We start from the raw sequence: 26,958 nt of genomic DNA, 5'->3' as shown, positions 1-26,958 counted from the left end.
AAAGATATTTTCCAATCAGGGCCAAGCAAACTACTTGTCAGAAGGTTTTGTACCCATCAGCCAATATACCAGTGCAATGTCGGTCTCGCTTTCTGCTTTCAGATTTTCTTCAGGGAATTAGAGGAGAGAGCCTCTCCAAATCTCATGCAGAAGAACCTTTCTTAGCTGCAACCCTTACAGGAGAAGAAATATGTATTTGATTCTCTGAAATCTTTCACCTGGGTGTCAGTGGTCTGGTTCACTGCAGCGTGACAGACACCAGCCTTCGGCTGCCTTGATTTTGTTGAACTTGTAGCTGTAGGCTGGTGCAATGCATTCTCACAGACTGAGAGCAGTGGGAAGCCCAGTGCTGTGGGGTGAATCCTGAGGTTTTGTCTGCTGTAGCAGCATCTTGAGCTCCAACTGCAGTTTCTGGTCTCCTCAGCTGTTGGGCATGATTGCCAGGGAGGAAGCAGGAAAATGGGTGGTGCGGATCCAAAAAGAGAAGAGGAAGGATTTCCAAAAATTGTACCCGGTAAAACCAGCATAATAATGACTGAGGTGTCTGACTTAAACTGGCTTCGGATGTATGATTCAATGTAAACATCAAATGCATGCTAATAGGCACAACTTTTATTGATTTCTGGATAACAAGGGTCATTATTACCAAATTAACTTTTTTTTTTTTTTTTTTTTTTTTTTTTTTTCTTTTTTTTTTTTTTTTTTTTCTTAGCTACCTCTGGTCCATGCAGGGAACTTCAACCACCATCAGGTCTTAGGCTGGGATATCTGCTTGAAACAAAATCACAAAACTATAACCAGACACAAAGAGCAGCTCTCAGGGCTGGTGTCAGCCACAGGCAATGCAAATCTCTGGCAGAAAACCAGCTGCCATTGTCAGCATTTGCTTTGCCCATCCTCCAGCCATGAGAAACTCATCTGGGTGGAGCTGTGGAGGGAGGCTGAGGGGATGCAGGGAAGTGGCTCCTGCTGGGAAGGGGCAAGAGGAAGGAGTTTCCCTACTCAGTGCTCCTCCCACTTAAACCTTCTTCCTTTCTGTTCCACCTCGACAGCTGTGACCGAGAGTCCCCTTTTCCCTGCACTCCCTGGTTTTTGCCCCACTCCCCTCTCCCCAGGCACGGGAGGACACTGGCCCCACAGCCAGAGGCAGCTCTTCTGGAGGCTGAGTCAGCTCCATGGATACAGGATAGCACTGCTGGAGATCCACCCTGCGGGGGTGTGCAGCTGTGACACCACAGCATCATTAACTTGGATAATAGGACTGAGCCACAGCAAACCACCCTGGATTTGTATAGCTCCATGCCGTGTTTGTTTTTGCAGTGTTTCTGATATAAACCCCTTTAGAGCTGCTTAGCTGAGAACCTTTTTGTAATATGCATTGCATCCTGCTTGCTATGATAATAGAAAAAAATCCTTCTTTATACGCTCATGATTTCAAGTATGTTTGGTTGGTTGGTTTGTTTGCTTGTTTTTCTAAGAAGAGCAAGAAGAAAGCTTTCATTTTATAGACAGTTCTGATGTTTTAACATATAAATGGATGAGGGTTTTTTGTATTTTTCTTTTTCAGGTTTGCCCATCTACGGGTTCCATGACTGTTTGGAAACAGATGAGCAGTAAGTAGGGATTTTAATCCCAAAAGCAAATTGTAACCTAATCTGTTCATTAGGTGAATTCTTTAGCTCAGTATGGGAATTTGCCTGAGTGGTGTAAAAGGGAGCTATTGACTAGAATAGAGAGATGAAGGTGAATCTTGCAGAAAAAAAAATCTCATATTCTTACCTCTACTGTACAGTGAATACATGGATATGCTGGATATTCAAACATTTTGTTGTTACATTTTTTTATTATAACATTTTTTTGCATAAGCCTTACATCACAGGATTTTAGAAAATTCCAAAGACAGAAGGAGATCAAGGTGCATATTCAGGTCAGCCCCTCCTCAGTGAAATAGCATCCTACTCCATAAGACATAACACACACTGCAGCTTTCCTGTGCACCTCTTGGCCAGCCGTGTGGGTGCTTTATCCCTGAGAACACTGACACCCACTTAATGAGTGGTGTCGACCTTTTCAGAGACAGCAAGGTACAGACACGTATGGGGCATCTTTTCCTGCCAACCCCAAACGTTCCAAAGGCATGAGTCAGATCTCCCTGTCTCGTAAATTATAAGACTAGATGAAAAAAATGTTAATGAAAACACCAAATAAATGTGTTGATGTCCTTCTCTGCCATGAATTTTATGGAGTCTATGGATTTGAGCCCTCAGAGGTCACTCAGGTTAAATTTTAAGTCTTTTGTTCTCTCTAAGTGATAGAAAATTCTGCTGATTCATTCAATTACAGGACTAAGTTACAGACGCTGGGGAATTATGGTGAACTCTCTAAGAGAGGCACCTTTGTGGTGAACTGTCTGTTGCAAATCTCTGCCAACATGTGCTGAACTGTATGAATTAAATTCTGCAAAATGTGTTAGGATATACAGAGAGCTGGACTCGCATCCACAGGGATGGTGCTAAAGCTTCTGAGTTTCCTGCTCACTGCTGCCAGGATGCTGAACCACTTCACAGGAGTAAGTCCCTGTCGTCAGAGATCCCCTATCCAGAACTGTGGGGTAGAGAGGAAGAGGAGGTCTGGGTTGGTGGAGAGCCAGGATAATGAGCCATGAAGGGACTCCCCATTCTTTTTAGCATCTGGGAAGAAAGAGTATACTCTGTAGGAACTGACCACTCCAATGGAAAGGCTGAGGTAGTATTTACAGGATTGTTTCGGTAATGCATAAGACCCACACCTCCTTCACTTTGGAAAAAGTGAGTGAGTGAGTGAGTGAGTGAGTGAGTGAAAAGGCCAGATTTTAGCACAGGACAATGGCAGCACCAGGTACACTGTGGAGTTGAGCCATGGAGCAGGGGCTTATGCACATCTCAGTGTTGCAAGCACTGCCTTCACAATGGCTTTGGGTACCAGCACTACCACTACAGATTCAAGTCTTCTGCAGCAGTCCCAGCACTCAGGTGATCAGGCTTGGTGTTTTTGAGAGGAATGATTTCACAGCAACGTGTATGTGTATCTTATTTTACAGTCATACTTTCATCCAGCCTCTGTTACTGTTAAGGTCAGTCCTCCTCTCCTCCTGCTGTCTGCTCCTGAGAGACCTGTCCCTGCCAACATGCCTTCGACACAATTGGTCACCCTGGTGTGAGTGAGGCAGCAGTAGGGAGCTGAGTTAAAGCAGCAGGTGTAGAGGTACTCAGGAGCCATTCTCTGAGCATGGCCTCCCACTATCTGCAGTGGTGTCCCCGTGCTTCCTGTGGTGCTGAAGCAGGAGAGGCTGAGAGGGATGTAGCAGGGACAGCTGAGTGCAGGGGTTGTCCTTCCCTAGCACAAGGAAAGCTGAACATGAGGATGTGCTCCAGGCACATGTGTGCACATGAACCTTGAGCTGACTCCTGAGGAGCTGATTTCAGAGAGCAGCTTAAGGTGAAGATATTAGGCACTTACTAGGTCGATATATGGATTAAATTTTCAGTGAGAACCTGCTGCATACTCAGGACTACTTGAAACCAGGCCATTTTTTTAAGCTGTGGGGTAGCCAGTAGCCACATTGCTGAGTTGTGCTTCTGCTGGACCCATTCAGGCAAGGAAATCTAACCGTGTGCCCCCTTTTGAGCTCCCATACCTCATGATGCCTCTGTTCTCAAGGGCTCGTGTCTATTTTGATTTTATGTTCAGAGTCTTCATTTGTAGCTTACTCCTATTAGGTGATGCTTTTCCTTCTTCTGCACTGGCTTTTTTGTTCCAAAAGGCTTTGGTAGCCTCAGTTTGAGATGTCTCTTTTTCATCTGCAGAGACAGGGCTTTCAGACCCTCCAGGTGTCTGGCCTTGAATCCTGTTACATGTTGGGGTGCTAGCACTGTTCTGGAGGCTGCTGCCATCCATTCCTCAGTATCTCACTGCTTTAGCACTTTTGGCTGTGCCCTCTGGCAGCCTTCACTTGGTGCCTTGACACCACAGTTTTGATACTGAAAGTGGTATTTACTGAAAGCACCACTTTGATTCTTCTCTCACTAGTACAAAACTTCTTATTTTATAAAGTGGTGCATTTTCCAAGCCTCTGTAGCAGGACTCATCTTGCTCCACCCGTGGATTCATGGGAAGATGATGCCAGTGGGATGCCCTGGTTCAGCAGCTGCTTGTGCCAGTGTGCCTGTTTAGCAAGTACAGATGGAAAATGCTGTTGTTTTCCTCTCATTGATCACTGTCCAAAGCATCTGAGACTCCAACAGAAGAGCCAGAAGAGAGAAAAGTTTCTGTTCCCACAGCTTTCTTACTTTCTATCCTATCTCAATTTCTTTAAAATTTACCATGCTGTACTTAGGCTTGGCATTGTAGCTGTGTTGGCCCCTCATGACAGGTCTGTTTTGGCACAGGGAGGGCTGTAAGGACCTACAGCAAGTAGTTGAGCTCAGGTGTAGAGGGACATGGATTTCTCCAAGCCAAGAGGTTTGTTCATCCTTTAATTATGCCCTCTTTTTCCTTTCCTTTTTTTTTCCTTGTTGCTGGTGCAGGTGGCTGGAGTACACTGTGCAGTTCTGTTTCAAGCAGATAAAGACATCTGTAACTGTCAATATCTAGCAGCCTCGTCCCTCTGCCATTTTTCTTTTGTTGTTTTAACACTTTTACAAGTGGTTCCCTCTTAAATTTCCAATGAAATGAATAATATCAACTAAGCTTGTAAATCTTTCCCACTGAAAAGGGAGGGAAGATACTATAGGCACGGGATGCTGCAGGAGGAGCTGAGGATGACACAGTTGCAATTAGTCTGAACAAGTACAGCAACTTCCCTCTGTTTCCTTTTCCTCCCTCAGCAAGGTGCTCCTCTGCTGCCCATATAGGATTTCTGCTCCCAAATGTGGTTTCCTTCCACACTCTGCTCTTTCCAAAAGTAGTTGATAATGGGGTGTGACCCACACCTTGAGGGTCCCCATCAGTCCCCTGGCACCTCATCAGTCCAGGGTCACATTGCTGCATTGCTTTATTTCATTGTCTACCCAGGTAAGGTTCCTTTTCCCCTTTGCTGCACTAAAGCATCCCTGGCAGGAGTGATGCCATGGTGTCACTTGCTCCACCATCAGCTTCAGCTGCGATGGTTGAAGGGGACGTTGCTGCCAGCCAGCCCCCACCTGTCAGTCACAGCCTGGCATGCTGGTGACAGGTGATGCTCCCTCCGGAGATTGTCTGGACCCCAGCCCTGTGCTGAGAGCACCGCCACATCTGCGAGGTGCCAGGGGCAGTGGGGCGGCAGGGTCAGCTCTCCTGCTGCTGCTGGCTTCTGTGTAGGAAAACATCTCCTCCCTGACAGGCCACTGTGGTGGGAACATCGCAGCTCTGTGTAGGAAGGCACCATGGCATAGCAGACAAGGCCCTTCCTTCCTGCCTTCCTACCTTCCATCCACCCTCCTTGCCCCTGCACCTCATGATGTCTGTGGGAAGCAGCACTGAACAGAGGGATGTGCTGGCACAGCTAGAGCACACTCTCAGGAGGCTCCTTAAATTGCTGTTTTGGCCATGATCATTCCCCAGAAACCTTCTCTTTGTTGAAAGGCTGTTAAACTTTGCTAAGTAATTGCAGCAGGTGCCTTGCCCTTCCCTGCTGCCCATCAGTAAGTGGCTTTTCTTCTCTCTGCTCATGATGAGCTTGCTGCTGAGCACTCACTGTGCAGGACATCATGGAGGGCTGGACCAGAGCCCCCTGTCCCTGCTGTCCTCCTCTTCCAGCCCTCTGTGCTTGCCCTGGAATGGATTTTTCTTACAGGAGATGTAGGGATTTTTTATCTGGAGTGCAAAGCTTCTTTTGAAAACCCGTGAATTCCCGACTGCTCACGTGGCAGGGCCCAGCCTGGCTGTGCAGCCAGGAGTGGTTTATTATGAGAAATGGTCTGTCGGCTGCTGCAGACTCGCAGCACCATAAATGTGTTGTCTGCAGAAACACAGAGGAGTGGGGAGAGACAGAGAGAGATTAGCTGTGAGTGGGAGGGTGAAGATATGGGGAGTGGAGGTCACAGGAAGTGTGGGTTTCGAAACAAGACTAGAATGTAATGCCAATTGCCTTGTGGTTTTTGTTTTTTTTTTTAAGTAAAAAGGCAGATATCACTGGCAGGTTTCAACATTGGCAGGTGTCCAGAAACTCCTTCCAACTCTATTAACTTATCTGTATCAGTTCTGCAGCCCACCTCCTGTCAGCACTGCTCATGGGACCATCAGGAGAGTACTGTGGTGGTGTTGGGTCACTTGCTTCTCAGCCATCAGATCACAAAAAGAGGTTGCTATTTTTTGAGACTGAGAGTAAATTGGAGAAAAATCAGTGGGTCCATGTCTGACCGCTGACCAAATCAAAGCCTCACTTCAGAGTGGGAAGCATCAAAGAAGGTTTTAAGTACTGAATATTTGTCACTGATTTTGCAGGCTCCATTGCTTTTGCCCCTAATCTTCCTCACTTGCTCATGCTGTGCATGCAGAGGCAGGGAGGGATGATAATGGACTTGCAGTTGTACTTGCTGTTCCCATAACAAATAGCAGGATCTTCGCATAAATTGTTTGAACGTGTAACACTGCTCTTATTTCTTAACGATAAGGGCTTAGGAGCTGCCCTTTACCAAAATGAAAGAAATGAACCAAACGTTATCTCTTTGTTTTAAAAAATGATCCCTGCAACTACAACAACAAAAAGCCATTATGATGATCTGTAAAGGCCTTGCAAGCTTTTACAGGAGAGATTTTCCGCTCATCCAGTCTGGCTTCATTCCCGTTCCCTCTCCCTATTCCCAACCCACGTGGTTTAAGCTTTCTAGGGCAGTTTAAGCTCCTAGACACAGCTGAGCTGAATGACCCTGGCCTGGAGGACATGTCAGAGGTCACACCTGGGGGGAGAAGTATCACTGGATCCTGTGCCTAAAACTAAGTTCTTTAGATCTTGCTCTGGTCCCAAGTGCATCCATCATCAATTTCATATCTATACTCACTATTTACAAAGGTTTCTTGTTTATCATGAAATATTTGCTTCAAGGCTCTGCATCTGTTGTTAAGCCCAGTAGCATTGTCTATTGCTTATGCCAAGGAAAAAGATGTCACCATAACTTTTCAGTACTATGGCACAGATCTATCAGGTGGCTGGTGTTGGACCTCTGGTAAGCCATGGTGGGCTGCTTGCTGAATCTGTCCTGGACCAGTGGACAGATTAGGGGTGAGTTTAAACTTGAAATTTCCTGAGTTTAAAGAAATAACCCCCTCCTTTATCTTGCATGTAATAGATCTCTGTTTCTGGGGGTAGTGGGGAGAGATTAAAAAAATGCATTTGAGCAGCGTGTACAGAGACACCCATGTATGCACACACGCATTAGAATTTGCACTGATGAGTGAGGTAAAAAAACGTGATGGCATGAAGTCTCTTTGTGACCGTCCCAAGACAGAGCTTAAGCCCTTGGAGTGGTTTCACAATCTCTGGAACAGGAGGCTTGGAAACTTAACCCCTTTGATTTCTGCAGAGCCCTCCTAGCTTAAACATGCTTATGTAGGCTAATGCACACACCCATTAGCTTTCCCACTGTCAACTGCTGTTAGTGTAGCTGCTTAGCGCCCTGCTGGGAGGGAGATGGATGGACTCCTCCGGATGCCATCCTGCTGCTGCTTCTTTTAGATCAGTCCCAGGGGATGCAGACCCTCTATGACTCTCCTTGAGCTGTGAGTGGCCAAGCGAAGCAGTCCATACACATGCTCTCTCTCATTAAGTTTCCTATTTAACAACACCCCACGCTATTCTTTGGTATATTAAGTGGAAATAATGTTTTTTCAAAGGGGATAAGCATAACTGCTTCCCAGGTGGAGAAAAAAGAGCCACTGAGGGATTCAGAGATATAGGCTGAGCCAGCTGCAGAAACGTGAATTAGCTCCCCAGCTGTAAGAGCTGCCAGTCAGCCTTGTACCTAATCCACTATATCATGGCTGAAACCTGGAGTCGGCATGAGGAGGTGCTGGGAGTGGAGGGGGAGACAAAGGAAAAAGAGAGAGGATGATACATGAATGAGAAAAATGAGACATATAAAGGCAAAATTCTCATCTGTCTGCAGAGGCCTTGCGAACTGAATAGCTGGTGATAAGAGCAACTTCCTTCCATGCATTCTGTATCAGTATTTAGCATGGCTGTGTCTCAGCAGTGTGTTCCCCTGTGCAAGACTGTAAGGAGATGGTCAGCATCAGTATGCTGCATGTAGTAGAAAGCAGGTGGATTTGCTTAGCTCTATGGGTAGCAAAGAATTGAGACAGGCAGGAGTTAATATTAATGTATTTTTCACTGTCTTCCTTTGGATGCATCACAAAATCGGTCTGTGCAAGGGACTGCATAGGAGAGGAAAGGGGAGGGAGAGACATCTTAAGCCAGTGCAGATGGGAGGCATGGCTGAGTGATGGAGAGTGAAAGATGCTAACCAGGCTCAGGCCACACACGAAGGGCTGGCTGCCCTTCCTGACCCTCCCTAACCGTGGAGAAAGACAGACCTTGCAGGGCTGTGGCTGGAAGGGAGCATGCTCTTTTCCCTCACATCCGTGTGCGTGTACCATGAAACTGTGGGGTCAGTATCATCTTCCAGAAGGAATCCCCTATTGGCAAGGAAGAGAATGGGGCCATACAGAGTTGATGGGAGTGTTGTTCTCACAACTGAGCTAGACAGTTGGGTGGAAATTCTTCCAGCTGCTGGACACCTGCTACTGGAGTAGCTCCACCTCCACTGCTTGAGAAACCAGCCTGTCTTGGAAGTATGACCTGTGGGTGGAGACAGGAGAAAGTATATCCAAACCCTAAGCAGCTTCTGCTTTCCTGAGGTGTTGCTGCTTTGTACAATTAATTTCTGATCTCTTGTTGACAATTACCCTAAATCAAAATGAATAGTCAGCTGGCTGCAGTGCAGGGGTGTGAGGTACAGCCAAGGGTGTTTTGGCAGTGGATGGAGGAGAGGAAGGGAGAGAGCTGCTGCATTCTGATCCAGACCTCATTGCTGCTGCTTAATCTGGGTGTGTAGCAGGGAGAGAGGAGAGCAGTGCTGCCCACCAGTTCCAAGTTCCAGGGTCTCAGTGCAGTCCTTCCCTCTACTCAGCTCCTACACAGCCCAGAAGAGGACTTGGCATGGTGTGGGACATCCACCCATGCTGGCCAGAGCAAACAAGGTGGCTTCTCAAGGTGCTCAGAGTGGATCTAAACTCCTCCAAGAAGCTGCATCAGGGTGGAGGGTTTGACTATACTGGTCTGGCCCTGGGGTGGTGCTTGGCTGCTGTGCCTGATTTTCACACACAGGCTTGGCTGTGCCTTGGGACTGGCTGGCTTTGGTAGGTGGGTACCACAGGGATGAGAGAAGACCAGGGGGTCTGCCCCTGGGTCTCTCTCAGCTGTGCTGGCTCACAGGACTCTGTGCTGATGTCTGTCAGAAGCCTGCTGTTATTTAGGAGAGAAGTTGTCATCCTCTCATACCCACAGCTCCTCTGTATTTGCCCAGACACCCCAGGCTGGGGAAAGCAAAGGCTGTACAGATGTGACTGCACTGACCTGTGGCATCCCAAATCGAGGGCTGTGCTCCCTGGGGAGAAGCTCCATGCTGTCCTGTTTAGGCACTTTATATTGCTTAATTGGAGTTGCTACGGAGTGCGTACATCGATCAGTGGAGCGCAAAGCGACAGGACAACAGCTGTCATGTGTCTCTGATTTTCCCTCTCCTCCCTGAAAGAAGTCTGGACAGAAGACTACATGTGTTTGTTGGCCCACAGAAAAGCCTACATAGTTGTGTGTTTGTGTGCCCTTGATGGCACATCCTTAGAGGAGACACAGTTGGAGCCGTGCCCTTTGTGGGCAGCACAAAAAGGGGCAAACCTGCAGCAGCCTCTCTCTACAGGCTGAGCTTCAGCTTTGAGGCAGCTCTGACCCCATCCCGTTCCCCTGTGCTCTGAAGCCAGTGAGCACAAACACAGGGGTGGGAGGACAGTCCAGCTTTTATTTATTTTGCACGGCGGATTTTGGTGTTTTCTGAGTTCAGGAATGCTGCCTGCTCCTCCGCCTCCTCTAGTGCAGCTGCACCTCTTGGTCCCAGCCCCAGCTGCCACAGCTTAGCTTTGCCTCCAAACACATTCTTTTGCTGGGTGCAGTGCCTCTGTGCTCTCGGATGGAGATTGGCTTGAAGATGTCTCTGCCTGCATGGCATCTGCTTCCCTCTGCCTTTTTAATCCTCTGCATTTTCCATAACCTAACATAAACGAGTAACAAATCTGGGATGCATTCCTCCAGCCATGGGGACAGATATGGGGCTGTGGCATTTTAAACCTCCTGTGATTTCTGTAGCAGTCTCTCTTTCTTTTTCTTTTCTTTTTTTTTTCAATACACTTGTGAGAAATGTATTCTTATGTCAGTAATGTTCAAAGGTGAAAAGAAAAGCTGCCAGAAGAGAGCTTTAAAAGTCTGACATATTATCATTCAGAGAAGAATTTTCAGTACAATTATTCTGGATTTTTTCCAATAAATAAATTGTACAGACTTTTAAGGGAGAGCTTTTAGGTTAATGGAAATATTACTTAAATTAAAATACATCCCATTCAGCCATCATTTCCACTGTCATTGCAGCATGTGTTTAATCTTAATGACATGCTCAAATAAAAAGGAAGAAACTGATTTGTTTTGTTGTGTCCAAAGATGAGTATGATCTGTTGTGGAAAGTTAAATACAAGCCAGAGAGGGCACAAGGCAGCATCAACAGAAGCATGTACTTGCAGAAGGTATATTGCACAGCACTGTGCACGTGAATGGTAAGAAACATGTTTCATCCTGTATTTTCAATGAATTGATTTTTACTTTATTTCTTATCTTGGTGACTTTATCAGCCTTCTACAGCTTACAGGCTCTGTCCCTTTGTTTTTTTGGAACCTCACACAGGGGACAGTGGATCCCAGATTCCATCTGAAGCAAGTTCCAAGTTCACTCCTGCTCCAAGAAAATGGTGGGCAGCTTGGAGGGGAGCTGCCAAATTCAAATGATGTCTTGAACTCTGGAGTTTCCAGATGAGCTCTCACCAGACTAGGTTTCACACCACCTGCATTAGGCCCTTCTGCATCCAGCTGAGCTGGACAACATGAGAGACAACTCCTTGGGCCTTTGGAACCTCTGCTTTCCATTCTGGCAAGGGAGCAAGGTCAACAGACAGGTGAGTGAGCAAAGAGGAAAAGCTAACAGGCTTCTACCTCTTTTGCCATTTGATTTATGATTTATGCTGGATTGGGAAGGGGAAGGTCAGCAGAAGAGGTTTCTACATTTTCTAGTGTGTCACTTGTCAGCAGGTGACAGGACTCTTGCTTGGGATGGGCGTGAGTTTGGCTGCTCACCCACTGTAGGGGTTTTTGTCCTGACCACTAACTGTGGTGCAGGTGTGTGTCCTCGGGTTGGTCACCCAGGTTTCAGGTCTGCTGCCCCAGGGACAGCAGATGCAGAAGAAGCCTGGGAAGGAGATCAGTCTCCAGCAGTCAGCATCCCTTTTGGAAAGGGTGGCTCTTAATTACAGGGCCACGGGGAGCAAGGACAGATTAGCTGGCCCAGGCAAGATCTGTTACATCACAGCCACTAGTGCTGTGTTGCATACCCACCCTGAGAGTCCTCTGGAGCCCATCTTTCCTTCTGGAATCCAGATATACCAGAGATTTTCCCTGAATCCTTGCTGGAAAGCAGGTGGGCTGCCCACCCAGGGCACAGAGTACAGCACTTAAAACACCAGTTATAAACATAGTGCCCACAAAGTTCAGGCCTGAGGTCTTTAAATGGGCTTAAGAAGGGTTTCAAGGCAGCATCTACATGGGCCAAACTGTAGTGAATATACTTAGCGACTCAGAAAGGTGAGAGGGATCATTGCTCATTGGTGTCTTTCATACTCATGGCAACATCCAATATCCATGTCAGGATAACTGCAGTAACAGCAGTCTAGGTGATAGCTACTTCCCACCTTTCAGATGACAAACTGGCCACTGTTACTGGGGACACAGGATTGCATCCAGAAACACTTCATCCTGTGGAGAGAAGTGAACAGGTTTTGCTGGCTACAAGGGCAAGTTCTCCTTGCTGTATTTGTCCTTCACTGAAAATCTTAGTGCAGGAGAGCCACTTCCAAGTGGAAGGTACAACAAGGCCAGGCCTTGAATCTGTGAAGATTTTACGCGGAGCTTGTTCTTCAAACTTTCCTGACTTCTCAGTCCATTCAGCAACATGTTGGGAAAAGTACTGGATCTGATTTCATGCCCCTATGGGACTTGGGGAATGTTTGTAGCAAAGGGAGAAATTACTCAATTTGAATCTTCACGTGGCTTTAAGAGAACAGAGCTCCCAAGCAAGTCACCAGCGTATCCCTGGGTTTCTCATGTTCACTTCTCAGGCTTTGCTGTGCAAAATGAACAGTGCTTTTCTTGTGAAGACTAAGAATAACTTCCAGGCCAATTTCCAAGGTCGATCCATCCATCTGACTTTTTCCATCTATATGAATTAACTGTCTTCAGCACAAACTTTAACAGTGCAAATGCATCACTGCTAGAGCATATTTAGAGGACAGCTTCAGGATCACCAAACACATTTTTACTTGCACAGAGGCAGGAATCCCAGACATTACAATGCAATTGCTATTTGGGCTCAGTTACCACTGTGGCTTCCCACTCTCTTTTTTCTTTCGAGGTTACTCCTTTGCAACAGAAAAAATATTTATTTTTCACCAGTAGCACAAGGTGAATTTTCCTGGGATTCCCTTGAACATTCCTTGCTTATGAGCAATTGAAGAGACATTTGTGAATCTGACTGTTGCATGTTGTCATGGCTACTTTTCTATCCTCCTGGGGTAGGGGTAGGCTTTCACTTAGGGGCACTGTAGCTCATGTCAAGTGGGTTTTGTTCCTTTTTTTGGTCCTTCTCCACATTCACATTAAATTGTTCTTCCTTTCATCTTTCTAGCCTGCTTCTTCCTCTCAGATCCTCTGTCTTGGTTCAAAGGGTCCTTGTGCCAGCAGGCGAATGCATACCTGGTGCAACCTAGGGACAATTCACTCCCAGGGAAACAATGGGCAGTTTGTGCATTCTCGTCATCACCAGGGGCTTCCTGCAATGGAAAATAGCTCAAGGTTTCTAAGGCTCTCTTCTCCCACAACAAAATAAGCCTGTGGGCAGATGTAAAATCCACACATGTCTGTTTTGGCCTTGAGCCCACCACTGCCAATATTGTCTTCTTTGGGAAGTGAATTCTTTTGTATTATCCTCTGTTTCCCTGTGCTTGAACTGTCTGCTTTGCAGGACCCTGTCTGCTTAGTGCAGTCCCAGGGTGAAATTAGTGCTTTCCCTTTTAGCAAAGTATTTTCTTCATATGACACTGCTTCTTTGGCCGTGGTTGCCATTCATCACACTTACAGTAAAAGACCTCCTTGGTATTGGTACATTCTGACTGTTTCCCATTTGGGAAACGAGCATAGCAATTCTTCTGTCTCTCCTAGGGGCATTCTGAAGAAGCTGTGTTGAATTATCCTAGCCTCTGTATGAGACCTCTCTGGTCTGTATGATTAGTATATGTGATTACTGCCTGTCATCCAGATAGATTTATGTAGACAGGCAATGTAGGATATAAGATGGACTTTCTTAAAATGGGACAACTCATTGTTAACAAGTGCTTGGTGGTCACTTTGACCTGAGAGCGGTGGCAAATTTTATGCTTTCCTGGTTTACCAGGAACACCTGTACTGCCTGCAAGCAGGAAAATATCTCTTGAGGGATTCTGCAATGGTGGGAGGCATACATGCCATGGGGGAAGAATTTGGACTCCATCCAATTTATCTATGGAGCAATCACTTGTAATCGTTGCTAATCCAATGAGAGTAGTAAATAGTTATGGACTCCTGCATAGATTTATTGGTCTGAGGTGATACAATTGGCAGAGATAAAGCAAGGGACAATATTTACCAGAAATAAATGTTGATGTTTATGGAACAACTAGAGTGTGTGTTCACATCTATTTTGAATGTTTTTGTGAGAGATACCTGAGAAGTCTCCATTTTGGGTTTATCTTCATAGGGGTAATAAGTTTTTCTCTTAAGCTAATATTCTAAATGGATACATTAAATTAAAGGTTAATTTAAAAACTATTTCTTTTCCCTTGGAAGGTGAAAAATATTTTTCACTTACACTGCTGCAGTCCATCATAATGTTTATATTTGCATGTGTAATTTGGTTATCTAGTGCTACTTCAAGCTCAGTATTATTCATTTCTGATGAGCAAAGAACAATTTGACCTCTGGCTCTTTACACTAAATTATAAATTAAACCCATCAAATAAAATCTTTTCCCCATTAATTTTGACATTACAAATGCCATGGATGTCCTTGGGGACAGGGTTCTACACAATACTCTTAAACACTCACCTAAGTGTTTGCAGAGTCCTCATTTTACTGGCCATCTATGTGCCAGAGGCTCTTCTTGTGTTTAAAAATTACAAGTGACTCCAGTGAAGGCCTTAGTCTTCAAAGTTTTGTTGCAAAAATGCTGACTGCTTTTCATATTCCAAGAGCAAAACTGGTTAGAGGAGAGAAATCTGGGCTGTCCACACTGTTTGTGTGTGGTTGTTACTCAGGGTCAGTGTTTCCCTGTGCAGTCAGGCAGGGATAGATTTTTATTTGCCTAGGTCTATCTCACAGCAACAGAGAAAGACCTTATAAACATGGGAAAATCTGACACAATACAGCTAGCAAGGGAAACTGTCCAGTCTTTTCGAACTAATATATATGCATGCATTTAAGGAATGGCATATTATGTAGCTGAGACAAAAATCTATTGAAACATATCAGAATTGTGAGAATTGTGAAGTGAAACATTGGGTTATGGATGGATGCTGTTTCCTGACTAAATAAACATCCTCTGTGGTTGGCTTTGGTTTATTTTATCTCTTTATTTTTCACTCTCACTATTCAGTGGGGGGTTTTGGGTTCCTTGGACTCTGCAGAGGATCAGTCATTTTTTCCCTGTGGCACTCTCAGCAGAGCATCTTCATCCTTTGTCTATTCAGAGCTGACTGGGTGCACTGAAGTGTTCTTATTCTTTTTGTTTCCTAAAATCTTAGTTGTAGAGAGAAAAATAAAAAAAGAGGGTCAACTAACTGGGCAGGTCCCTGTAGGGAACTCAAAGACCTTGCTTTTGTTGAAATTGCTTGGAGGGCCATGATGTTAATATTTTCCACCTGATAAGTTAGCCAGACACAAGAGGTCATGGTTAGCTTTTACTGAAATGAGAGAAGTGTTTTCTTGGGGCTTGTTTTGTTTGGTGTTTTGTTTGTTTTAATACAAATCCTGACCAGAGCCAGAACCAAATGACAGTGTTTTTACCCAGCTTTCTGGTAGCACCAACACAAAATGATAACATAAATTCCTAGTTCTAGTTCCTTTTTTTCTATATTCTCTGCTTCCCTGGAGTATTGCCTCTCTGCTGCAGACACAAGGCCATAACCAGATAAGCTCTCCCCTTTGCACCTGCATTTACTTCCCTGCATTTAGGATGGAAGCAGTGAAGAGCCCTTCACATGGGCTGTAAGTGTAGGACAGCAACTGCATCCAAACAGCAAGAGTCTCTGCACATGAAACAGAGATCATCTTCTCTGTTTCCAATAGCACCTGCCTACCTTGCAAATTAATCTCTGGGAGCCTGAAGATAGGCACCCAGAAAATGAGGTACAGACAGTAGCAGTGTGTGACAAATTTAGATTAGGAGTGATCTTTCACAGCCAGAGTTGGTACTCATTTCTGAACTCATGGGCAGCAATACTCATTGACATCAGTGGGAGCACAATGGGGGCTCGCCTTGCCCACAGTTACTGTATTAAATGACCTGTAACTCAAAAGGTCTTGGATGAAATTTATTATTCTACACCAAACACATCAGTTTACAGTGATGTTTTGCTCAAGACAAACCCTGAAGAAGTGACAGGATAATGGAAATCCGCAGAGGGAGAAAGAATAAATTAAATCTAGGTTATTCTATTATTGATTTTTTTAGTCTAAATACCTGTGGATAATTTTGTTCCAATTCCACAGAAACAATCCCTCTTTGTAAAAGAAATTTCAGATCCCACAGTTTCCAGAACAAACCATGCACTTGGAAGGTTTTATCATAGAAACTGTGCTCACTGTTGAGTAAAGAGAAATTCCCTCCTATTTCTTATCATTAATATAGCTCCGTAGCTGACCTGCTGCAGTGTCCTAGTAGTCTGTTGATGGTGCTAGTCAAGAATATTGCAACTTCTGCTGTCTCTAGGTATGTGGCTGAACTGACATGTTTTTGAAATGGCTTCTTCAACCACTGTTCCATTGCTTTTTCATTGCTTTTGGGAATTCAAATGGAAAGTGCATTCACTCCTTAATATAGAAAGAAAAATGGAAATTATATATTAAAATATTTAAAGTGGTTAAATTAGCAATCAGCACAAAGTGAGTTTGGTCCATTTTTAAAAGCAGCCCCCCAATAACAGGCAAATTACAGGTCATCAGACTCAGATCCATTCTCCATTCTCATTTTGATGAGATTTTGTGGCTCTTTCATTCATTTATGGTAATGCATCAAATTATGCTTTAAGAAAGTTAGAAATGAAGACAAGGGATGCTGCTTGTTTGAAAGTATTTTGCATAATGCAATGACTTTTAAGTTTGGGTAACGCTGAAGATTGATAATGCAGTCTAGAAGCAAATAAAATGCTGACACCGTCTGCAAGCTTTTAATCTGTAGATAAATATCTTTGCTGCCACTGATATATGCATCTTTGTCCAGCTTTGTCCAGCTGTGTGCTGTAGTACAAAGCCATCATTTTATTCTTTAGACAGCCAAAATTCTGAAATGTATAGGCCAGCAATTTGTTATACTTAGTGGCCTGAAAGAGATTTCTGAATGTTATGTGGACATATCAGGGCAAAGAGATAATGTAATGATCAAAATCAACGTGTATAGGAGTACTTACCATGCAGTATTTTCCTTTTTTTCCTAGCTTGAAACTAGCTAACCCTTCAGACATGTATATTAGTAATAACAGAGATATGCTTTCATAACTGCAAATGGCAACCCTGCAAGGATTGTACTGCACCTCGGCAAATGATGTTTTCTCCAAAACCAGTTGTTTAGAAAAATTATTAATTAATTTACTTGTGCTTCCATGAACAAAGCACACTTCAATTATTATTTTCCCTTGTCTTTTTGATGTTTTGTTTAAAGGCCTGTTTTTTGTGATATTCATTCTTCTAACTCTATTTGGTAAGTATATTACCATATCCTCTACCTGACAAGTCATCTATAATATACCATCAAGTCATCTATAATATACCATTCAGAGAAATGGTGGCTAAAGGAGTCTGGGAAAGAGTGTGTTTCTTTTATTTGTTGGGCCTGCTAGTCATGAGGTGTCAGGACATAAAGGGAGATTTCACTATTTCACTTCCCTGGTTCTTGTCTGCTTATGGGTATTTTGAAAGCACAGGCAGAAGCGTCACTGAGCCAGTGCAAAATCCTGTGGGGCACTAGAACTGAACCCATCCATCCCCATGTAAAACATGGCCACAAATGCCTTGGGTCAGTTTTTCAGGGGAGCAGGGAGCTAACAGCTCAGCAGGAGCAATGGTCCATAGCAGTCTCACATTCTCCAGGTGTGGTCTGTGAGGCACAAATTCTGTGACTTCCCCCCTCACCCCCCAAGAGACCCAGCTAAGTGGGTTGGGAGGCTGGTGATCAGCATCCATGGAGGCTGGGTGACCAACAGTCGAGTGCTGCTGGTGAAGAAACGCTGCAGTATCCTGAGGTCAAGCACTGACCCAGAATAAGCTGAAGGTCTTGATGTGCCATGGTAGGAGGCCAAAGCACATGTCAGTGTTTAAAAGCAAGCATTGATTGTGGTAGCTCATAAATATTATACTTGTCATCTTTCCCCCTCCCAGTAGACCTAGATATTAGGTAGGTTTAACTCCATTTTAAATCTGCTATGTCTATGACTGAAATCATAATATTTATGTAGGGTAGTTTTTCAAGAAGCTTAGTGAATGTGAAAACAAGTTCCTAGGTTTTCCCCTTTCATGGAAGCAAGCTGAAGGTCAAATTTACAACATCTCAAGCTACATTCTGTGCTCATTTACACAGCTGTAATCTTGAGGACAAGCAATGGCCACTGAGGAAAGCCACTGAGGACAAGCAATGGCTCCAGACTTACAGGATATAACTGACAGCAGAATTTAGCTTGGGGTTGCCAAAGCTTGATAGAAAAGGAGCTGCAAGGGTGGAATTTGGTGCTCATGAAGTAGCTTGTATATATTCAAGGAATGTATGAGCCCAAAGATTTATTAGTAGTGTTTCAGAGCATTATTGAAATTAGACCTAATTATCTGTGTAATTTGCTGGAACCAGCATTTTAGCATTTTTGATCAAGTATATGCCATTAATTTAGAAAAGAGATGTACCAGGCTGCTCTCAAAAAGCAAAATAAAAAAAAATTAAAAAGAAAGCCCATCATTTCTAAATAGTGTGTTTCAAAAATTTCAAAGGTTGTTGTTGGTTGAGTCCTTCTGCCCCCTTTGCAAAACAGTCCATTTGCAGTCTAATCATATGGAAAAAATTTCACGTCACTCCCAAAGGTTATTCCAGCAAGCGGAGAAAAGAATGATCTCCTTGTTCCCAGACTAGCTCTGCCATCCCTCTCCCTCTTGTCCTTGCTCCAGCCCCATTATGCCACTTGGAAATGGTGCTGGCTGTCTTTGGGTGAAGGATCAGAAGACAAAGCTGTGAGCAATAACCAACCTGCTCCTTTGCAATGAAGAAAGTGCAAGGCTCCTGTTCAGACCTGTACCCTGTTCTCTCTGTTCAGGCATGATCCACAGGTACTGCTTGGTTTGAGGGTATCGTCTCCAAGCCTAAGCCTCTGTTTCTGCAGTGGCTTCTTGCCAGTCTTCTGGTGCCTGTGGTCACCTGAGCTCCTGGCAAAGAGGAATGTTCTTGTGATGAAAAAAACAGCCATGCAAAGGTGCAGTGCACCTTGCTTTTCTGCTGGTTTCTGTGCAAGCTTTGGAGAAGATCCTTTGCTAGTCTCTTTGTCATGCATTTAATAGCAACAATGATGCTTACCTCTTTCTGAAAGTGTGCTTTGAGGATACAACCATTGTTGTGTGCAAATAGCTTGAAGCTTACATGAACACTAAAGTTGAAGGCAAGAGGAAAGACAACACTGCCAGGTTATTAGCCATGATTTTTTGCCAAGCCTCTGCTCAAAGAAGCCTTTGGTTGGGGATGGATGCTGTGTGGTGCTTTCTTTGTGGGCAGCACTTCTCTAGTTCAGATTTTCACTTTTTTTTTTTCCTTTTTTTTACACCTTCTTAAGCCCTGCCTCCATGTAGGTCTCCAGCAGCATAAACATGGTCAGCACGTCATTTTGGGAGGCAAGCAGTAAACATGAATGGGGGGATGCTTTTATTGAAATGTTCTACACACTGGCTCAAAGAGTGGAGAAGCATCAGCTCAGACCTTCCGAGTAAATGATTAACTTTTGTTTGCGCAGAGGAGAGAGCCACAGTAAGAATGCAATTAATTACAGTGGCAGCCCAGCCAGGGCAGCAGTCAGCAGTGCTCTCGCTTGCAGCTCCTGGCTCTGCAGGTCTGATTTGAGAGTAACTAATTAAACGCAGGTGCAGGCCAGCAGACTTGTTGAATTAATGCAGTGTCTTCTTTTCGGTGTTCCCAGGCATTTGTAGCTCACAAAAATAGAGCAGGCACTTGGTGCTACAAATAATAATAGAGTGCTGATGACGGAGGTAATTAATCCTTTATTACTGTGGTGTGATAGGCTGCTGCTGGGGCTGTCATTCAAGTACTTCTTATGCAAAAACATGTCTGAGAGGTGAAAGAACATGGAGTAGGAGAAAGACAGAGGAGCGTTCTAATGGACTTGCTTGTGTTATGGGCACAGATACATCTTCATGGTTTTGGCAAGATTGTCAAAACCTGGTAGTCAAAACTCAAGACCAGAAATTCACTGTACTATATTCTGGGTTCTACCTTTGACTCACCAGGGCAATTTTAGCAGCTAGCAGCCTAAAATAAAAATGCAGTCTCATTAAAATGATACACAACCATGAAAGAGAATTGCAAGGCCATAACTGTAGCTCACTGTGGCCTTTCTTTTCTCTTTTATTGCTTCCTGAAAATCCTCAGCTAGCCGTCGTCATTAACAGGCTACTGACTCCAGTGGATCCTAGGTTTAACCTCAGTACTGTTCTTTGTGATGATGCAGGGGGTGATTGTCTTTCTTTAAGGGAGACTGGCTTTGAGTGGAGGTAATGCAGATGTCCAAGGAGCTGCAAAAAGAGCAAATACTGTTTAGGGTTATTTATTTCCAATAACAAATGCTGTTCCCCTCACTGGTTCAAATCAAGCTGCAGGACTCAAGTATTTTTTCCAGCTAAAATGAAGGGTAAACTGTGAAAATGTTATCAGCCTTCTCTATCTGTTGTGTTTTACTTGTTTGTAATATCCCTTCTTCCCAGACACAGGAATTTTGGGATTTTATGAGATGTCAAGAAGGAAACAACCTTCTGTGGTAGTTGCCCCAAGGAGTGCCAAACATTAAGATACTTCAGCCTCAACACAAGGAAAAACCCCAAAACACAATATATGTGTTTACTTTAAAGACAAGGAGTGATTTCATATTCTTCTTGTTACTTCATGATGAAAATGGTCCAACACTATTAGGAATGTTTATAGTGGGAAAATAATGCCAAGTCTAATAAATGATCAGATAGGACAGACCATGTTTTATTCAGTGTGGGAACCAAACACTGCCATATTGTACAGATTTGCTGATCTGGAAGAATCGTTCTTGCTTACAGGATGCAGCTCAAAAGCCGAGTGCAAGAATATGACAGTTTTCTCTTTTTTAATGCAGAGAATTTTAAGACAGAAACATTGCTTGGAGAGTTTTCTAAGGGATTCTGATCAACTTACGTAAATTCAGGAAATCAGCAATTATTTGTTATCCTTCCATAATTTCCAGTGGCTTTTGTTTTTCTTGCATTACAATTCTTATCCCATTAGATACAAATAGTATTCAAGTATTTGGATGAGAACTAGTATTCTGCTACAAATTTTAATGCTAACTCCATGGTAGGTAAATAGCTGAGAGCAGTTCTTAGAGAAAGGATAGTTTCTGATTCTTTTCTTCCTCTTTGCTAGTTACTTGTGGCCCTGTGGGAAATTTACATGGTGGAGTGTCTGCCCTCACAGGGTACATAAAAGGTTTGTAAAAACACTTTTCTATGACCATGTGTATTTTTCAACAGCATGAAACATTGCTGACCTTCTCCTGGATATGGGTCCTGATGGGAGAGAGCTGAGGAGGGTGAGGCCCTAAATTACTGCTCAGCTCACAGAAAATTGGAGTGTGTGTGTGTGTGTTCATAACCAACCATGTGTTGTGCCTGCAACAAGCATGATTTTTTGTTTTCTGAACTCCATGCTCTGATATTTCCAGGAAGCTGCTCTTTGCTGCTGACAGTTGCTATAGGGGTGATGGCAGCAGTGAGGTGGTTTTTGTTCATGTCTTCTTGTCTTCATTAATTTCCAGTGTGTCATTTCAGCTGAAAATATGCAATTGCTCTTAATGTGTTCAAAAGCATCATGTTGGCTAGGTGGTTATTTATGTCACAGTAAATATTTGATGAGGAGGTGTGTTATTTTTAGCCACAATCACAACATATTATTGAAATTTATAGGCCTGAAATAGGCATCTAACACATGATCGTTTGTTACCTTTACAGTTTCCTGAGATTTTTTTCCATTTTCCTTCACAATTTGAACTGAAGAGGTGGCAATTCACAGTGCTGGTACAGATTGTTGCACACAAGCTGCATAGTGGGGGCAAACATCAAGCCTCAAATCGCAGGACCCATGCTGATGGGGGATGCTGCAGCCACTGAAGCAATAAACCCAGAAAGGCTGTGCAAATATGTGAATGTACAAATGGATCTCAAAGCTGTGATTTTCATATTCCAGCAATCACTGCTGTAGGAGTGCATGACTGACAGCACAAAGGACTTAGATTTACTGTAGAGAGATGTAAATTGATAAGCCAGTAGACAGCCATCATTCTTCCTTTATTCTCTCTCTGTATCCCATGTCTTTCTCTGCTGGCATAATCAAAGTTGACACAGTGCATTCTATACCAAGTTATATTTTTCGTAATTATAAGACAGCACATGAGATCTGAAGTTGTTATTCAGGAAATGGCACAAAGCTCGCTGAAATACAGGTTTTCAGATTGATCCTCTGATAATATTGTTTTTCACATAGAATCTGGATACTCAGATTCTACATCTATGTCTTTAAGCTGTCTGGGTGCTTTAAGAAGGGATAAGTAGGAAGAAAAAAAGGGAGAAAAAAATATGAGGGAACTTTTCCTTCTGTGCAGAGGAAAAAATACACAAAGCGTGAGATACTGGCTTTCTTTCTCCTCACCAGCAGCTGAATCTGAAGCATTTTGCCAAACCGTTTCTAAAAAAGTTTGTAGGGAGCTGACTTTGGGGGGAAGAGTTACAAGAATTCAAGAAACAAAAATAGAGAGATCACCCATAAAGACCTAGATGAGCAATCAGCCTTCCCCTCAGCTGACTGACTGGTGTGGCGCACCTCTCTTGTCTTGAGGCCAAAGGGTCTTTTTCCACTGATTCATCTCATTAGACTCAGCTGCCTCTGATTTCAATTGCAATGTTTTTAGATCTAAAATGAACAGACTATGAGATATAATGGAGTTGTTACAATACAGATACATTTGGAAATCTCACTTTTCCTCAGGTCTGAAAAAGTGTGGTAAAATCTGAACGCTAATATTGCAACCCTTTAACCTCAAATGTGCAAGGCTGAAAATTCAGATCCCATCTGGACCCATTGAATGTGTGACTTGAAAGAAGGCAAATGAATGAAGCCTTCCATGCTCTGGAGCTCCAGCAGAGAGGTTCTGCAGATCACCTGGGAAAATCCCAGTGCTGCAAGTAATCTTCCATATGGTTTCATTTTTAAATTCTCTGGTATTTTAATTGAATTAATGAAAATAGCAAGGAGAAAGAAAAATGATATTTGGATTTTTACTTAAAACAGATTGACACTAGTAGGAAAAATGGGATTATCTCACTTGATAGAGATTATTACTTTTCATTGAAAAACTGTTGTCTCTTTCATTGTCAGACTATTTTTGCACTTCCAGAAACAAACTGAGAAGGCTATAGCTATACTTCATGGATGTTTATGTACAGGCCTTGTCTGCTCACTGGACTCCAGACTCATGATATCTCTAAGTCTTGCTTTGCCTCACTGATCTACATGCACAACGACCATAAGGCAGAAAGCAAGGTCTTTCTCTCCCTTTCATCTTTAATACAAGGAACTTCTTAATCCCAGTAGATCCTCTGCTTAAATATAATTAACATGTCGTTTTAAACAGGCAGATTTTATTTTTTCTTTGAGCAATTAACTCAGCTGCCAGAATTGGGAGCTTTTTTATGTTAAATTGCTTCTGTAGTTGATAGAAAAAGAAAGATGCTTCTGATGGGAGATGTAGCTCTTAGCTGTCCTTTGGAAGCACCTGGTCCTTGATGCAGATGATACGTGATTTCAGCATCTCAATTTTAAATGCTTCCAATTAAGCAGGATGGACCCAGAGTTCTTCATGCTGCTGGGAGCTTGCTGGGGACATGTGAGGAAAAGCATTGCTGGTCATGCACTCCTGTCAAAAGGCAGTTCCTTGTCTTAGGGCAACTCAGGGAATTACAAAAGAGGAAAAAAGTCCAAATATTTTTTTTGCTCTAACTAGTGAATAAGACAGCTTATTCTAACTCCTGATAACTTAAGTGAGAGTGGTTGTCTGAAGTACTCTTGAAGATGAACCCTAGGTTACTCCCATCAGTCCGACTACTCTTTAAACCTTTCGCTTGCATGTATTGATTAATGCATTATTGCTCATGTCAGTGAAGGACTTTTCACCAGAAAGCTTTTGGGGAGGCTATAAGGAGTATATTGGAAAAGAATTGAAATTTCTCTGTAATTTGTGCAGTGAATACATAGCTCTGTAAAGAGCTGCCCAATTGGACACTGCCAAATGATTTTACATAGGTCACTGAAAAAAATCTTTGGAATAGCTATGTCAAATTTCTACGAGCACAGATTAGTTTCAAACATAGAAAGAAAAATGCAACATCTTATTACTAATTTCCTAGGCCATCCAATTCACAGGCATCTATGCCAAAAATGTTTTTACTGGACTATTTTCTTAACAGGGTCATTATGTCTCCTTAAAGGTAATTCTTAAAGAAAGGGTTTACTTCTCCTCACTTTCTCCGTCAAGAGTAGGCCTTTGGGAGCATCTTAGAAGTGAAAGAAACCAGAATGTGTGCTGCATGTTTGTTGCTGCATATTCCTTCAGAACTTGCTTTTGAAATGCATATTGGTTACAAAATAAACCCGAACGAGCCATTATACTCTGGTGTGTAATTATGTATTTAGGACACATACTACACACAGCTTTAAAAGAAATCTGTATGGAAACAAATTGCATTACATTTGCAAATAGCTGAAGGTAGTTGAGCAGCAACACCTCGAGCCTTTCAAAATACTGAAGTCATTTACACCATTTTCTAAAGTAATTATCTCCCAAGCATCAGATTCCAGTTGTTTCAATGCCTTTGCTGCAGAGGCGCTGCAGAGGTCTCAGTATAGCATAAAAGACCTGGTATTGGCTAACAGCTTTGATGTAGATTTAGTGCTTCTGCTGATGTACCATGGCAGAGCAGGACTGCTGGCCTTTGGGAGTGGAACGCTACTTGAGCTTAACACCCGATGCTGAGAGTGGAGACATGTACCTAGTAGACAGGCACCCCTGAGGCAAGGATGAACCCAACTTCCTGTCTCCCCAAAGTTTAGTGAGGAGCAGAGATTTAAGTCTTGGTTGAACAGTTCTGTGATTTAGTGGAGTGATGGATTTACTTTTGTGGCCAGCCTCGAGGATGGAGAACCCTCTGGCTTCTTATTTCAGGTTTTTGAACTGTCACTAGAGCAAGACAGTGCATCTCCCCAGCTCTGACAGTGTTGTACCACTTATTTTTCCTCTTTAACTGGTGCTTGGCAAAGTACCTGCCTCTCAGGGGGCCAATCCTTGGAAATAGCCATGTGTAACAGAAACGGCAGCAGGCACCCGTAAGGAAGCTGTGTGCCTGCCTGGGCCAATGATATGGAACAACATCAAGCGTGCTTCCCTGCCTTGAGACAGCAGTTCCTGCATTAAATCTACAAAATGTCATTCTGTGCACAGTGCAGTTGGAAATGTTAAGAGTCACACTTATTTGCACTGGCACATATAAGGCAGAGCTGAAGTAATGAGTTAAGTGTCCTGAGGATTTGAGGACTGGGGTGTTGCTTTTCCTTTTCTGGAGCTGAGCACTCGAGAGACTTTCATTAAACCTGGGACTTGGCAGATCCTCATGCTGATTCTGCCACTTATTTGTTGTTCGGCCCCAGGCTAGTCACTTAACCTCTTGCCGTCCTAATTTCCCCATCTGGAAAATTATATTTACTTACCTCTCCTGGGGATTGCACGGGGCTTAATGAATGCCCGTAAGGGATTTGAAGATCCTCAGATCTGAGATGATACAGGACTGCAAAAGATTCACTGCATGTGCAAGGAGGAGGGGATGCATGCCCAAGCGGGAGAGCCTGCCTGCGCTCCTGGCCTGGAACCAAGTCAGAAAATCTAATCAGCAGGGGAGGATCATACTCTCTGTTTTAGATTAAATCCTCTTCCTTGTGGCCTTTTCAGATTTGCTGGTTGAAGAAGGAGGCAAGTGACTGAATGGGGAGGAGAGCAGCTGAGGTTAACTGCTTTCTCCTGTTGGTCCCCTGGATCTTTTTGTCAGTGCAATAGCAGCTGGATCTCCCAGGAAGGTAATGATCTTCCTAGATACTCCATCTTGCTGCAGGCTATTAGAGAAGCCAGACAGCCCTGTTGCTGCCCATTTCTTTAGCAGGAAAAAATGAACCTCTGACCAAAAAAAAAAAGTTCCTCCATATAATTAAGCAGCATTAGAATGAGGCCTGTGCCTTTACTGATGAACTTCAGTGAAAGCAGATGGTCACAATGGTATTAAAAACTAAAGACTTCAGTCAAGCTTTTAATTGAAAACAATTGGACCCTGCTGGATGGTAATTACCTTGGCTGCTTGCAAATAATATCACAGCACTGCTACCTATGAAGGAAGAATGAAGACTGAGTTAATAAGAACTGCTTAATCTGCATGCAATAAACAAGGAGCATCCAAAACTATTTTGTCTGGTAGCTTCTTCCCGGCAAGAGGCTTTTAAGTGGTTAGCAGTGTGAAAAGGAACACGGAGTGGCAGAAATTGAAACGTGTGAAATGTTTGCTAGGTTTATAAAGTAACTTGAAGACCCCATCTTCTCTCATCTCCCTCCTTTTTTTTAACAGCTGAAATTCCAGAAGCATCTGAGAAAAACAGCAAAATATAATAAAGTGGAAAAGCTCTAGGTTATCCAGCATTCCTTCTCTTCTGAATGGCAACAGTAACGAGAGTCTGTGTTTATCTTGTTTTATCCGCTTTCTTATTCCCTTGCCTGTTTGACTGGAAGGCTGGGGCCTTCTAAACACCCAGAGTGTTTTGCACCATGTTCTTAATTGGATTTTAACGATCATTAACTTAATATGCCTCAGTGTCTAACAAAGCAAATGTAGTATGTGGCATATTTTGCCTGACAATTTCCTCATTCCTCTGCCTAGTGCCAGGATCAGACGAGGGTTAGAGGGCTAGACCACCTAAAAGGGTTCTGAGTCCTGGTGTGC

The 26,958-nt window shown here is 43.5% G+C and overlaps 1 long non-coding RNA gene across 1 annotated transcript; it reads left to right on the top strand.

Moving 5' to 3' along the window:
• Positions 1 to 1,307: 1,307 nt before the first annotated feature.
• On the top strand, positions 1,308 to 26,647 carry LOC128805780 (uncharacterized). The gene is made up of 6 exons (XR_008436560.1): positions 1,308 to 1,438; positions 1,568 to 1,613; positions 10,727 to 10,839; positions 10,967 to 11,234; positions 25,923 to 26,047; positions 26,587 to 26,647. It is a non-coding gene; the product is annotated as an uncharacterized LOC128805780 (long non-coding RNA).
• The last annotated feature ends 311 nt before the right edge of the window (positions 26,648 to 26,958 follow it).

This window comes from Vidua macroura, chromosome 3, assembly GCF_024509145.1.
Source record: "Vidua macroura isolate BioBank_ID:100142 chromosome 3, ASM2450914v1, whole genome shotgun sequence".
Classification (NCBI taxonomy): Eukaryota; Metazoa; Chordata; class Aves; order Passeriformes; family Viduidae; genus Vidua; species Vidua macroura.
This window is presented reverse-complemented; position numbering and strand designations above follow the sequence as displayed.